The sequence below is a fragment of the Entelurus aequoreus genome, linkage group LG09 (assembly GCF_033978785.1).
Source record: "Entelurus aequoreus isolate RoL-2023_Sb linkage group LG09, RoL_Eaeq_v1.1, whole genome shotgun sequence".
Classification (NCBI taxonomy): Eukaryota; Metazoa; Chordata; class Actinopteri; order Syngnathiformes; family Syngnathidae; genus Entelurus; species Entelurus aequoreus.
Window position 1 is genome coordinate 12349373 of NC_084739.1, and position 16584 is coordinate 12365956.

The following is a 16584-nucleotide window of genomic DNA, read 5'->3' on the forward strand; positions in this document are numbered from 1 at the left end:
AGTATATTTATAGAGAAGAAACGCTACTTTTGCTCCACTCCATTTATCTACATTCCATTTCACCAATCAAATGCAGTCACTGGTGACGTTTGACTCCGTTTCACCAATCAAATGCAGTCACTGGTGGCGTTTGACTCCGTTTCACCAATCAAATGCAGTCACTGGTGACGTTTGACTCCGTTTCACCAATCAAATGCAGTCACTGGTGACGTTTGACTCCGTTTCACCAATCAAATGCAGTCACTGGTGACGTTTGACCCCGTTTCACCAATCAAATGCAGTCAATGGTGGCGTTTGACTCAGTTTCACCAATCAAATGCAGTCACTGGTGACGTTTGACTCCGTTTCACCAATCAAATGCAGTCACTGGTGACGTTTGACTCCGTTTCACCAATCAAATGCAGTCACTGGAGACGTCTGACTCCGTTTCACCAATCAAATGCAGTCACTGGAGACGTCTAACTCCGTTTCACCAATCAAATGCAGTCACTGGTGACGTTTGACCCCGTTTCACCAATCAAATGCAGTCACTGGTGACGTTTGACTCCGTTTCACCAATCAAATGCAGTCACTGGTGACGTTTGACTCCGTTTCACCAATCAAATGCAGTCACTGGAGACGTCTGACTCCGTTTCACCAATCAAATGCAGTCACTGGTGACGTTTGACCCCGTTTCACCAATCAAATGCAGTCACTGGAGACGTTTGACTCCGTTTCACCAATCAAATGCAGTCACTGGTGACGTTTGACTCCGTTTCACCAATCAAATGCAGTCACTGGAGACGTCTGAGTCCGTTTCACCAATCAAATGCAGTCACTGGAGACGTCTGACTCCGTTTCACCGATCAAATGCAGTCACTGGTGATGTCTGACTCCGTTTCACCGATCAAATGCAGTCACTGGTGACGTCTGACTCCGTTTCACCGATCAAATGCAGTCACTGGTGATGTCTGACTCCGTTTCACCGATCAAATGCAGTCACTGGTGACGTTTGACCACGTTTCACCAATCAAATGCAGTCACTGGTGACGTTTGACTCCGTTTCACCAATAAAATGCAGTCACTGGTGACGTTTGACCCCGTTTCACCGATCAAATGCAGTCACTGGTGACGTTTGACTCCGTTTCACCAATCAAATGCAGTCACTGGTGACGTTTGACCCCGTTTCACCGATCAAATGCAGTCACTGGTGACGTTTGACTCCGTTTCACCGATCAAATGCAGTCACTGGTGACGTTTGACTCCGTTTCACCAATCAAATGCAGTCACTGGAGGCGTTTGACTCCGTTTCACCAATCAAATGCAGTCACTGGTGACGTCTGACTCCGTTTCACCAATCAAATGCAGTCACTGGTGACGTTTGACTCCGTTTCACCAATCAAATGCAGTCACTGGTGACGTTTGACTCCGTTTCACCGATCAAATGCAGTCACTGGTGACGTCTGACTCCGTTTCACCGATCAAATGCAGTCACTGGAGACGTTTGACTCCGTTTCACCAATCAAATGCAGTCACTGGTGACGTTTGACTCGGTTTCACCGATCAAATGCAGTCACTGGTGACGTTTGACCGCGTTTCACCAATCAAATGCAGTCACTGGTGACGTTTGACTCCGTTTCACCGATCAAATGCAGTCACTGGTGACGTCTGACTCCGTTTCACCGATCAAATGCAGTCACTGGAGACGTTTGACTCCGTTTCACCAATCAAATGCAGTCACTGGTGACGTTTGACTCCGTTTCACCAATCAAATGCAGTCACTGGTGACGTTTGACTCCGTTTCACCAATCAAATGCAGTCACTGGTGACGTTTGACTCCGTTTCACCAATCAAATGCAGTCACTGGTGACGTTTGACTCCGTTTCACCAATCAAATGCAGTCACTGGTGACGTTTGACTCCGTTTCACCAATCAAATGCAGTCACTGGAGATGTTTGACCGCGTTTCACCAATCAAATGCAGTCACTGGTGAGGTCTGACTCCGTTTCACCAATCAAATACAGTCACTGGTGACGTTTGACTCCGTTTCACCAATCAAATGCAGTCACTGGTGGCGTTTGACTCCGTTTCACCAATCAAATGCAGTCACTGGTGACGTTTGACTCCGTTTCACCAATCAAATGCAGTCACTGGTGACGTTTGACCCCGTTTCACCAATCAAATGCAGTCACTGGTGGCGTTTGACTCAGTTTCACCAATCAAATGCAGTCACTTGTGACGTTTGACTCCGTTTCACCAATCAAATGCAGTCACTGGTGACGTTTGACTCCGTTTCACCAATCAAATGCAGTCACTGGAGACGTCTGACTCCGTTTCACCAATCAAATGCAGTCACTGGAGACGTCTAACTCCGTTTCACCAATCAAATGCAGTCACTGGTGACGTTTGACCCCGTTTCACCAATCAAATGCAGTCACTGGTGACGTTTGACTCCGTTTCACCAATCAAATGCAGTCACTGGTGACGTTTGACTCCGTTTCACCAATCAAATGCAGTCACTGGAGACGTCTGACTCCGTTTCACCAATCAAATGCAGTCACTGGTGACGTTTGACTCCGTTTCACCAATCAAATGCAGTCACTGGTGACGTTTGACTCCGTTTCACCAATCAAATGCAGTCACTGGAGACGTCTGAGTCCGTTTCACCAATCAAATGCAGTCACTGGAGACGTCTGACTCCGTTTCACCGATCAAATGCAGTCACTGGTGATGTCTGACTCCGTTTCACCGATCAAATGCAGTCACTGGTGACGTCTGACTCCGTTTCACCGATCAAATGCAGTCACTGGTGATGTCTGACTCCGTTTCACCGATCAAATGCAGTCACTGGTGACGTTTGACCACGTTTCACCAATCAAATGCAGTCACTGGTGACGTTTGACTCCGTTTCACCAATCAAATGCAGTCACTGGTGACGTTTGACTCCGTTTCACCAATCAAATGCAGTCACTGGTGACGTCTGACTCCGTTTCACCAATCAAATGCAGTCACTGGTGACGTTTGACCCCGTTTCACCAATCAAATGCAGTCACTGGTGACGTTTGACTCCGTTTCACCAATCAAATGCAGTCACTGGTGACGTTTGACTCCGTTTCACCAATCAAATGCAGTCACTGGAGACGTCTGACTCCGTTTCACCAATCAAATGCAGTCACTGGTGACGTTTGACCCCGTTTCACCAATCAAATGCAGTCACTGGAGACGTTTGACTCCGTTTCACCAATCAAATGCAGTCACTGGTGACGTTTGACTCCGTTTCACCAATCAAATGCAGTCACTGGAGACGTCTGAGTCCGTTTCACCAATCAAATGCAGTCACTGGAGACGTCTGACTCCGTTTCACCGATCAAATGCAGTCACTGGTGATGTCTGACTCCGTTTCACCGATCAAATGCAGTCACTGGTGACGTCTGACTCCGTTTCACCGATCAAATGCAGTCACTGGTGATGTCTGACTCCGTTTCACCGATCAAATGCAGTCACTGGTGACGTTTGACCACGTTTCACCAATCAAATGCAGTCACTGGTGACGTTTGACTCCGTTTCACCAATAAAATGCAGTCACTGGTGACGTTTGACCCCGTTTCACCGATCAAATGCAGTCACTGGTGACGTTTGACTCCGTTTCACCAATCAAATGCAGTCACTGGTGACGTTTGACCCCGTTTCACCGATCAAATGCAGTCACTGGTGACGTTTGACTCCGTTTCACCGATCAAATGCAGTCACTGGTGACGTTTGACTCCGTTTCACCAATCAAATGCAGTCACTGGAGGCGTTTGACTCCGTTTCACCAATCAAATGCAGTCACTGGTGACGTCTGACTCCGTTTCACCAATCAAATGCAGTCACTGGTGACGTTTGACTCCGTTTCACCAATCAAATGCAGTCACTGGTGACGTTTGACTCCGTTTCACCGATCAAATGCAGTCACTGGTGACGTCTGACTCCGTTTCACCGATCAAATGCAGTCACTGGAGACGTTTGACTCCGTTTCACCAATCAAATGCAGTCACTGGTGACGTTTGACTCGGTTTCACCGATCAAATGCAGTCACTGGTGACGTTTGACCGCGTTTCACCAATCAAATGCAGTCACTGGTGACGTTTGACTCCGTTTCACCGATCAAATGCAGTCACTGGTGACGTCTGACTCCGTTTCACCGATCAAATGCAGTCACTGGAGACGTTTGACTCCGTTTCACCAATCAAATGCAGTCACTGGTGACGTTTGACTCCGTTTCACCAATCAAATGCAGTCACTGGTGACGTTTGACTCCGTTTCACCAATCAAATGCAGTCACTGGTGACGTTTGACTCCGTTTCACCAATCAAATGCAGTCACTGGTGACGTTTGACTCCGTTTCACCAATCAAATGCAGTCACTGGTGACGTTTGACTCCGTTTCACCAATCAAATGCAGTCACTGGAGATGTTTGACCGCGTTTCACCAATCAAATGCAGTCACTGGTGAGGTCTGACTCCGTTTCACCAATCAAATACAGTCACTGGTGACGTTTGACTCCGTTTCACCAATCAAATGCAGTCACTGGTGGCGTTTGACTCCGTTTCACCAATCAAATGCAGTCACTGGTGACGTTTGACTCCGTTTCACCAATCAAATGCAGTCACTGGTGACGTTTGACCCCGTTTCACCAATCAAATGCAGTCACTGGTGGCGTTTGACTCAGTTTCACCAATCAAATGCAGTCACTTGTGACGTTTGACTCCGTTTCACCAATCAAATGCAGTCACTGGTGACGTTTGACTCCGTTTCACCAATCAAATGCAGTCACTGGAGACGTCTGACTCCGTTTCACCAATCAAATGCAGTCACTGGAGACGTCTAACTCCGTTTCACCAATCAAATGCAGTCACTGGTGACGTTTGACCCCGTTTCACCAATCAAATGCAGTCACTGGTGACGTTTGACTCCGTTTCACCAATCAAATGCAGTCACTGGTGACGTTTGACTCCGTTTCACCAATCAAATGCAGTCACTGGAGACGTCTGACTCCGTTTCACCAATCAAATGCAGTCACTGGTGACGTTTGACTCCGTTTCACCAATCAAATGCAGTCACTGGTGACGTTTGACTCCGTTTCACCAATCAAATGCAGTCACTGGAGACGTCTGAGTCCGTTTCACCAATCAAATGCAGTCACTGGAGACGTCTGACTCCGTTTCACCGATCAAATGCAGTCACTGGTGATGTCTGACTCCGTTTCACCGATCAAATGCAGTCACTGGTGACGTCTGACTCCGTTTCACCGATCAAATGCAGTCACTGGTGATGTCTGACTCCGTTTCACCGATCAAATGCAGTCACTGGTGACGTTTGACCACGTTTCACCAATCAAATGCAGTCACTGGTGACGTTTGACTCCGTTTCACCAATCAAATGCAGTCACTGGTGACGTTTGACTCCGTTTCACCAATCAAATGCAGTCACTGGTGACGTCTGACTCCGTTTCACCAATCAAATGCAGTCACTGGTAACATTTGACTCCGTTTCACCAATCAAATGCAGTCACTGGTGACGTCTGACTCCGTTTCACCGATCAAATGCAGTCACTGGTGACGTCTGACTCCGTTTCACCGATCAAATGCAGTCACTGGAGACGTTTGACTCCGTTTCACCAATCAAATGCAGTCACTGGTGACGTTTGACTCCGTTTCACCAATCAAATGCAGTCACTGGTGACGTTTGACTCCGTTTCACCAATCAAATGCAGTCACTGGTGACGTTTGACTCCGTTTCACCAATCAAATGCAGTCACTGGAGATGTTTGACCGCGTTTCACCAATCAAATGCAGTCACTGGTGAGGTCTGACTCCGTTTCACCAATCAAATACAGTCACTGGTGACGTTTGACTCCGTTTCACCAATCAAATGCAGTCACTGGTGGCGTTTGACTCCGTTTCACCAATCAAATGCAGTCACTGGTGACGTTTGACTCCGTTTCACCAATCAAATGCAGTCACTGGTGACGTTTGACCCCGTTTCACCAATCAAATGCAGTCAATGGTGGCGTTTGACTCAGTTTCACCAATCAAATGCAGTCACTGGTGACGTTTGACTCCGTTTCACCAATCAAATGCAGTCACTGGTGACGTTTGACTCCGTTTCACCAATCAAATGCAGTCACTGGAGACGTCTGACTCCGTTTCACCAATCAAATGCAGTCACTGGAGACGTCTAACTCCGTTTCACCAATCAAATGCAGTCACTGGTGACGTTTGACCCCGTTTCACCAATCAAATGCAGTCACTGGTGACGTTTGACTCCGTTTCACCAATCAAATGCAGTCACTGGTGACGTTTGACTCCGTTTCACCAATCAAATGCAGTCACTGGAGACGTCTGACTCCGTTTCACCAATCAAATGCAGTCACTGGTGACGTTTGACCCCGTTTCACCAATCAAATGCAGTCACTGGAGACGTTTGACTCCGTTTCACCAATCAAATGCAGTCACTGGTGACGTTTGACTCCGTTTCACCAATCAAATGCAGTCACTGGAGACGTCTGAGTCCGTTTCACCAATCAAATGCAGTCACTGGAGACGTCTGACTCCGTTTCACCGATCAAATGCAGTCACTGGTGATGTCTGACTCCGTTTCACCGATCAAATGCAGTCACTGGTGACGTCTGACTCCGTTTCACCGATCAAATGCAGTCACTGGTGATGTCTGACTCCGTTTCACCGATCAAATGCAGTCACTGGTGACGTTTGACCACGTTTCACCAATCAAATGCAGTCACTGGTGACGTTTGACTCCGTTTCACCAATAAAATGCAGTCACTGGTGACGTTTGACCCCGTTTCACCGATCAAATGCAGTCACTGGTGACGTTTGACTCCGTTTCACCAATCAAATGCAGTCACTGGTGACGTTTGACCCCGTTTCACCGATCAAATGCAGTCACTGGTGACGTTTGACTCCGTTTCACCGATCAAATGCAGTCACTGGTGACGTTTGACTCCGTTTCACCAATCAAATGCAGTCACTGGAGGCGTTTGACTCCGTTTCACCAATCAAATGCAGTCACTGGTGACGTCTGACTCCGTTTCACCAATCAAATGCAGTCACTGGTGACGTTTGACTCCGTTTCACCAATCAAATGCAGTCACTGGTGACGTTTGACTCCGTTTCACCGATCAAATGCAGTCACTGGTGACGTCTGACTCCGTTTCACCGATCAAATGCAGTCACTGGAGACGTTTGACTCCGTTTCACCAATCAAATGCAGTCACTGGTGACGTTTGACTCGGTTTCACCGATCAAATGCAGTCACTGGTGACGTTTGACCGCGTTTCACCAATCAAATGCAGTCACTGGTGACGTTTGACTCCGTTTCACCGATCAAATGCAGTCACTGGTGACGTTTGACTCCGTTTCACCGATCAAATGCAGTCACTGGTGACGTCTGACTCCGTTTCACCGATCAAATGCAGTCACTGGAGACGTTTGACTCCGTTTCACCAATCAAATGCAGTCACTGGTGACGTTTGACTCCGTTTCACCAATCAAATGCAGTCACTGGTGACGTTTGACTCCGTTTCACCAATCAAATGCAGTCACTGGTGACGTTTGACTCCGTTTCACCAATCAAATGCAGTCACTGGTGACGTTTGACTCCGTTTCACCAATCAAATGCAGTCACTGGTGACGTTTGACTCCGTTTCACCAATCAAATGCAGTCACTGGAGATGTTTGACCGCGTTTCACCAATCAAATGCAGTCACTGGTGAGGTCTGACTCCGTTTCACCAATCAAATACAGTCACTGGTGACGTTTGACTCCGTTTCACCAATCAAATGCAGTCACTGGTGGCGTTTGACTCCGTTTCACCAATCAAATGCAGTCACTGGTGACGTTTGACTCCGTTTCACCAATCAAATGCAGTCACTGGTGACGTTTGACCCCGTTTCACCAATCAAATGCAGTCACTGGTGGCGTTTGACTCAGTTTCACCAATCAAATGCAGTCACTTGTGACTGCTGCCATCCGGCAGACGACTGAGAAGCCTCCGAGCTCGAAGCTGTAGGCTGAGAGACAGCTTCATCCATCAGGCTGTCAGGAAGCTGAACTCTCTCCCGGCCCCCCCCCCCCCCCCCTTCTCACTCTGCCCTGCAATCTGATCTGAACTGAACTGTGAACTGAGACACTACACCCCACCCCCCCCCCCCCCCCCCCACTCACCCACACACACACACACACACACACACACACACACACACACACACACACACACACACACACACACCATCTATCACTTAGCCACTTTACTCCGGACTCAAAATGCTGCTAACTGTTTTAACTGTTTACACTGTTTACATTGCACTTTGCACTCCCATCTGAATACTTAGATAGATATTATAGATATTCTGGTAATATCTTCTTCCCCTGTATATTTTTCCCCCCCCTCATGCGACTGTTTAAATTGTTGTCTTTTTTATTTTTATTTTACACTTTATATTTATAGACACCGTGGATGTGAGAGGAACGCAATTTCGTCCACCTGTATGTCCTGTACAAACAGTTGTTTGACAATAAAGCTGACTTTGACTTTGACTTTGACTTTGACTCCGTTTCACCAATCAAATGCAGTCACTGGTGACGTTTGACTCCGTTTCACCAATCAAATGCAGTCACTGGAGACGTCTGACTCCGTTTCACCAATCAAATGCAGTCACTGGAGACGTCTAACTCCGTTTCACCAATCAAATGCAGTCACTGGTGACGTTTGACCCCGTTTCACCAATCAAATGCAGTCACTGGTGACGTTTGACTCCGTTTCACCAATCAAATGCAGTCACTGGTGACGTTTGACTCCGTTTCACCAATCAAATGCAGTCACTGGAGACGTCTGACTCCGTTTCACCAATCAAATGCAGTCACTGGTGACGTTTGACTCCGTTTCACCAATCAAATGCAGTCACTGGTGACGTTTGACTCCGTTTCACCAATCAAATGCAGTCACTGGAGACGTCTGAGTCCGTTTCACCAATCAAATGCAGTCACTGGAGACGTCTGACTCCGTTTCACCGATCAAATGCAGTCACTGGTGATGTCTGACTCCGTTTCACCGATCAAATGCAGTCACTGGTGACGTCTGACTCCGTTTCACCGATCAAATGCAGTCACTGGTGATGTCTGACTCCGTTTCACCGATCAAATGCAGTCACTGGTGACGTTTGACCACGTTTCACCAATCAAATGCAGTCACTGGTGACGTTTGACTCCGTTTCACCAATCAAATGCAGTCACTGGTGACGTTTGACCCCGTTTCACCGATCAAATGCAGTCACTGGTGACGTTTGACTCCGTTTCACCAATCAAATGCAGTCACTGGTGACGTTTGACCCCGTTTCACCGATCAAATGCAGTCACTGGTGACGTTTGACTCCGTTTCACCAATCAAATGCAGTCACTGGAGGCGTTTGACTCCGTTTCACCAATCAAATGCAGTCACTGGTGACGTTTGACTCCGTTTCACCAATCAAATGCAGTCACTGGTGACGTTTGACCCCGTTTCACCGATCAAATGCAGTCACTGGTGACGTTTGACTCCGTTTCACCAATCAAATGCAGTCACTGGTGACGTTTGACTCCGTTTCACCAATCAAATGCAGTCACTGGTGACGTCTGACTCCGTTTCACCGATCAAATGCAGTCACTGGTGACGTCTGACTCCGTTTCACCGATCAAATGCAGTCACTGGTGACGTCTGACTCCGTTTCACCGATCAAATGCAGTCACTGGTGACGTCTGACTCCGTTTCACCGATCAAATGCAGTCACTGGTGACGTTTGACTCCGTTTCACCAATCAAATGCAGTCACTGGTGACGTTTGACTCCGTTTCACCAATCAAATGCAGTCACTGGTGACGTCTGACTCCGTTTCACCAATCAAATGCAGTCACTGGTAACATTTGACTCCGTTTCACCAATCAAATGCAGTCACTGGTGACGTCTGACTCCGTTTCACCGATCAAATGCAGTCACTGGTGACGTCTGACTCCGTTTCACCGATCAAATGCAGTCACTGGAGACGTTTGACTCCGTTTCACCAATCAAATGCAGTCACTGGTGACGTTTGACTCCGTTTCACCAATCAAATGCAGTCACTGGTGACGTTTGACTCCGTTTCACCAATCAAATGCAGTCACTGGTGACGTTTGACTCCGTTTCACCAATCAAATGCAGTCACTGGAGATGTTTGACCGCGTTTCACCAATCAAATGCAGTCACTGGTGAGGTCTGACTCCGTTTCACCAATCAAATACAGTCACTGGTGACGTTTGACTCCGTTTCACCAATCAAATGCAGTCACTGGTGGCGTTTGACTCCGTTTCACCAATCAAATGCAGTCACTGGTGACGTTTGACTCCGTTTCACCAATCAAATGCAGTCACTGGTGACGTTTGACCCCGTTTCACCAATCAAATGCAGTCAATGGTGGCGTTTGACTCAGTTTCACCAATCAAATGCAGTCACTGGTGACGTTTGACTCCGTTTCACCAATCAAATGCAGTCACTGGTGACGTTTGACTCCGTTTCACCAATCAAATGCAGTCACTGGAGACGTCTGACTCCGTTTCACCAATCAAATGCAGTCACTGGAGACGTCTAACTCCGTTTCACCAATCAAATGCAGTCACTGGTGACGTTTGACCCCGTTTCACCAATCAAATGCAGTCACTGGTGACGTTTGACTCCGTTTCACCAATCAAATGCAGTCACTGGTGACGTTTGACTCCGTTTCACCAATCAAATGCAGTCACTGGAGACGTCTGACTCCGTTTCACCAATCAAATGCAGTCACTGGTGACGTTTGACCCCGTTTCACCAATCAAATGCAGTCACTGGAGACGTTTGACTCCGTTTCACCAATCAAATGCAGTCACTGGTGACGTTTGACTCCGTTTCACCAATCAAATGCAGTCACTGGAGACGTCTGAGTCCGTTTCACCAATCAAATGCAGTCACTGGAGACGTCTGACTCCGTTTCACCGATCAAATGCAGTCACTGGTGATGTCTGACTCCGTTTCACCGATCAAATGCAGTCACTGGTGACGTCTGACTCCGTTTCACCGATCAAATGCAGTCACTGGTGATGTCTGACTCCGTTTCACCGATCAAATGCAGTCACTGGTGACGTTTGACCACGTTTCACCAATCAAATGCAGTCACTGGTGACGTTTGACTCCGTTTCACCAATAAAATGCAGTCACTGGTGACGTTTGACCCCGTTTCACCGATCAAATGCAGTCACTGGTGACGTTTGACTCCGTTTCACCAATCAAATGCAGTCACTGGTGACGTTTGACCCCGTTTCACCGATCAAATGCAGTCACTGGTGACGTTTGACTCCGTTTCACCGATCAAATGCAGTCACTGGTGACGTTTGACTACGTTTCACCAATCAAATGCAGTCACTGGAGGCGTTTGACTCCGTTTCACCAATCAAATGCAGTCACTGGTGACGTCTGACTCCGTTTCACCAATCAAATGCAGTCACTGGTGACGTTTGACTCCGTTTCACCAATCAAATGCAGTCACTGGTGACGTTTGACTCCGTTTCACCGATCAAATGCAGTCACTGGTGACGTCTGACTCCGTTTCACCGATCAAATGCAGTCACTGGAGACGTTTGACTCCGTTTCACCAATCAAATGCAGTCACTGGTGACGTTTGACTCCGTTTCACCAATCAAATGCAGTCACTGGTGACGTTTGACTCCGTTTCACCGATCAAATGCAGTCACTGGTGACGTTTGACCGCGTTTCACCAATCAAATGCAGTCACTGGTGACGTTTGACTCCGTTTCACCGATCAAATGCAGTCACTGGTGACGTTTGACTCCGTTTCACCGATCAAATGCAGTCACTGGTGACGTCTGACTCCGTTTCACCGATCAAATGCAGTCACTGGAGACGTTTGACTCCGTTTCACCAATCAAATGCAGTCACTGGTGACGTTTGACTCCGTTTCACCAATCAAATGCAGTCACTGGTGACGTTTGACTCCGTTTCACCAATCAAATGCAGTCACTGGTGACGTTTGACTCCGTTTCACCAATCAAATGCAGTCACTGGTGACGTTTGACTCGGTTTCACCGATCAAATGCAGTCACTGGTGACGTTTGACCGCGTTTCACCAATCAAATGCAGTCACTGGTGACGTTTGACTCCGTTTCACCGATCAAATGCAGTCACTGGTGACGTTTGACTCCGTTTCACCGATCAAATGCAGTCACTGGTGACGTCTGACTCCGTTTCACCGATCAAATGCAGTCACTGGAGACGTTTGACTCCGTTTCACCAATCAAATGCAGTCACTGGTGACGTTTGACTCCGTTTCACCAATCAAATGCAGTCACTGGTGACGTTTGACTCCGTTTCACCAATCAAATGCAGTCACTGGTGACGTTTGACTCCGTCTCACCAATCAAATGCAGTCACTGGTGACGTTTGACTCCGTTTCACCAATCAAATGCAGTCACTGGAGATGTTTGACCGCGTTTCACCAATCAAATGCAGTCACTGGTGAGGTCTGACTCCGTTTCACCAATCAAATACAGTCACTGGTGACGTTTGACTCCGTTTCACCAATCAAATGCAGTCACTGGTGGCGTTTGACTCCGTTTCACCAATCAAATGCAGTCACTGGTGACGTTTGACTCCGTTTCACCAATCAAATGCAGTCACTGGAGATGTTTGACCGCGTTTCACCAATCAAATGCAGTCACTGGTGAGGTCTGACTCCGTTTCACCAATCAAATACAGTCACTGGTGACGTTTGACTCCGTTTCACCAATCAAATGCAGTCACTGGTGGCGTTTGACTCCGTTTCACCAATCAAATGCAGTCACTGGTGACGTTTGACTCTGTTTCACCAATCAAATGCAGTCACTGGTGACGTTTGACCCCGTTTCACCAATCAAATGCAGTCACTGGTGGCGTTTGACTCAGTTTCACCAATCAAATGCAGTCACTGGTGACGTTTGACTCCGTTTCACCAATCAAATGCAGTCACTGGAGACGTCTGACTCCGTTTCACCAATCAAATGCAGTCACTGGAGACGTCTAACTCCGTTTCACCAATCAAATGCAGTCACTGGTGACGTTTGACCCCGTTTCACCAATCAAATGCAGTCACTGGTGACGTTTGACTCCGTTTCACCAATCAAATGCAGTCACTGGAGACGTCTGACTCCGTTTCACCAATCAAATGCAGTCACTGGTGACGTTTGACTCCGTTTCACCAATCAAATGCAGTCACTGGTGACGTTTGACTCCGTTTCACCAATCAAATGCAGTCACTGGTGACGTCTGACTCCGTTTCACCGATCAAATGCAGTCACTGGTGATGTCTGACTCCGTTTCACCGATCAAATGCAGTCACTGGTGACGTTTGACCACGTTTCACCAATCAAATGCAGTCACTGGTGACGTTTGACTCCGTTTCACCAATCAAATGCAGTCACTGGTGACGTTTGACCCCGTTTCACCGATCAAATGCAGTCACTGGTGACGTTTGACTCCGTTTCACCAATCAAATGCAGTCACTGGTGACGTTTGACCCCGTTTCACCGATCAAATGCAGTCACTGGTGACGTTTGACTCCGTTTCACCAATCAAATGCAGTCACTGGAGACGTCTAACTCCGTTTCACCAATCAAATGCAGTCACTGGTGACGTTTGACCCCGTTTCACCAATCAAATGCAGTCACTGGTGACGTTTGACTCCGTTTCACCAATCAAATGCAGTCACTGGAGACGTCTGACTCCGTTTCACCAATCAAATGCAGTCACTGGTGACGTTTGACTCCGTTTCACCAATCAAATGCAGTCACTGGTGACGTTTGACTCCGTTTCACCAATCAAATGCAGTCACTGGTGACGTCTGACTCCGTTTCACCGATCAAATGCAGTCACTGGTGATGTCTGACTCCGTTTCACCGATCAAATGCAGTCACTGGTGACGTTTGACCACGTTTCACCAATCAAATGCAGTCACTGGTGACGTTTGACTCCGTTTCACCAATCAAATGCAGTCACTGGTGACGTTTGACCCCGTTTCACCAATCAAATGCAGTCACTGGTGACGTTTGACTCCGTTTCACCAATCAAATGCAGTCACTGGTGACGTTTGACCCCGTTTCACCGATCAAATGCAGTCACTGGTGACGTTTGACTCCGTTTCACCAATCAAATGCAGTCACTGGAGGCGTATGACTCCGTTTCACCAATCAAATGCAGTCACTGGTGACGTTTGACTCCGTTTCACCAATCAAATGCAGTCACTGGTGACGTTTGACCCCGTTTCACCGATCAAATGCAGTCACTGGTGACGTTTGACTCCGTTTCACCAATCAAATGCAGTCACTGGTGACGTTTGACCCCGTTTCACCAATCAAATGCAGTCACTGGTGATGTCTGACTCCGTTTCACCAATCAAATGCAGTCACTGGTGACGTTTGACTCCGTTTCACCAATCAAATGCAGTCACTGGTGACGTTTGACTCCGTTTCACCGATCAAATGCAGTCACTGGTGACGTCTGACTCCGTTTCACCGATCAAATGCAGTCACTGGAGACGTTTGACTCCGTTTCACCAATCAAATGCAGTCACTGGTGACGTTTGACTCCGTTTCACCAATCAAATGCAGTCACTGGTGACGTTTGACTCCGTTTCACCAATCAAATGCAGTCACTGGTGACGTTTGACTCCGTTTCACCAATCAAATGCAGTCACTGGTGACGTTTGACTCCGTTTCACCAATCAAATGCAGTCACTGGAGATGTTTGACCGCGTTTCACCAATCAAATGCAGTCACTGGTGAGGTCTGACTCCGTTTCACCAATCAAATGCAGTCACTGGAGACGTCTAACTCCGTTTCACCAATCAAATGCAGTCACTGGTGACGTTTGACCCCGTTTCACCGATCAAATGCAGTCACTGGTGACGTTTGACTCCGTTTCACCAATCAAATGCAGTCACTGGAGACGTCTAACTCCGTTTCACCAATCAAATGCAGTCACTGGTGACGTTTGACCCCGTTTCACCAATCAAATGCAGTCACTGGTGACGTTTGACTCCGTTTCACCAATCAAATGCAGTCACTGGAGACGTCTGACTCCGTTTCACCAATCAAATGCAGTCACTGGAGATGTTTGACCGCGTTTCACCAATCAAATGCAGTCACTGGTGACGTTTGACTCCGTTTCACCAATCAAATGCAGTCACTGGTGACGTTTGACTCCGTTTCACCAATCAAATGCAGTCACTGGTGGCGTTTGACTCCGTTTCACCAATCAAATGCAGTCACTGGTGACGTTTGACTCCGTTTCACCAATCAAATGCAGTCACTGGTGACGTTTGACCCCGTTTCACCAATCAAATGCAGTCACTGGTGGCGTTTGACTCAGTTTCACCAATCAAATGCAGTCACTGGTGACGTTTGACTCCGTTTCACCAATCAAATGCAGTCACTGGTGACGTTTGACTCCGTTTCACCAATCAAATGCAGTCACTGGAGACGTCTGACTCCGTTTCACCAATCAAATGCAGTCACTGGAGACGTCTAACTCCGTTTCACCAATCAAATGCAGTCACTGGTGACGTTTGACCCCGTTTCACCAATCAAATGCAGTCACTGGTGACGTTTGACTCCGTTTCACCAATCAAATGCAGTCACTGGTGACGTTTGACTCCGTTTCACCAATCAAATGCAGTCACTGGAGACGTCTGACTCCGTTTCACCAATCAAATGCAGTCACTGGTGACGTTTGACCCCGTTTCACCAATCAAATGCAGTCACTGGAGACGTTTGACTCCGTTTCACCAATCAAATGCAGTCACTGGTGACGTTTGACTCCGTTTCACCAATCAAATGCAGTCACTGGAGACGTCTGAGTCCGTTTCACCAATCAAATGCAGTCACTGGAGACGTCTGACTCCGTTTCACCGATCAAATGCAGTCACTGGTGATGTCTGACTCCGTTTCACCGATCAAATGCAGTCACTGGTGACGTCTGACTCCGTTTCACCGATCAAATGCAGTCACTGGTGATGTCTGACTCCGTTTCACCGATCAAATGCAGTCACTGGTGACGTTTGACCACGTTTCACCAATCAAATGCAGTCACTGGTGACGTTTGACTCCGTTTCACCAATCAAATGCAGTCACTGGTGACGTTTGACCCCGTTTCACCGATCAAATGCAGTCACTGGTGACGTTTGACTCCGTTTCACCAATCAAATGCAGTCACTGGTGACGTTTGACCCCGTTTCACCGATCAAATGCAGTCACTGGTGACGTTTGACTACGTTTCACCAATCAAATGCAGTCACTGGAGGCGTTTGACTCCGTTTCACCGATCAAATGCAGTCACTGGTGACGTTTGACTACGTTTCACCAATCAAATGCAGTCACTGGAGGCGTTTGACTCCGTTTCACCAATCAAATGCAGTCACTGGTGACGTCTGACTCCGTTTCACCAATCAAATGCAGTCACTGGTGACGTTTGACTCCGTTTCACCAATCAAATGCAGTCACTGGTGACGTTTGAC

The 16584-nt window shown here is 47.6% G+C and overlaps 1 protein-coding gene across 2 annotated transcripts in view; it reads right to left on the reverse strand.

The window, feature by feature from the left end:
- efemp1 (EGF containing fibulin extracellular matrix protein 1) overlaps positions 1–16584 on the reverse strand; it is a 132821-nt gene that overhangs the window by 12571 nt on the left and 103666 nt on the right. The window lies entirely within an intron of this gene.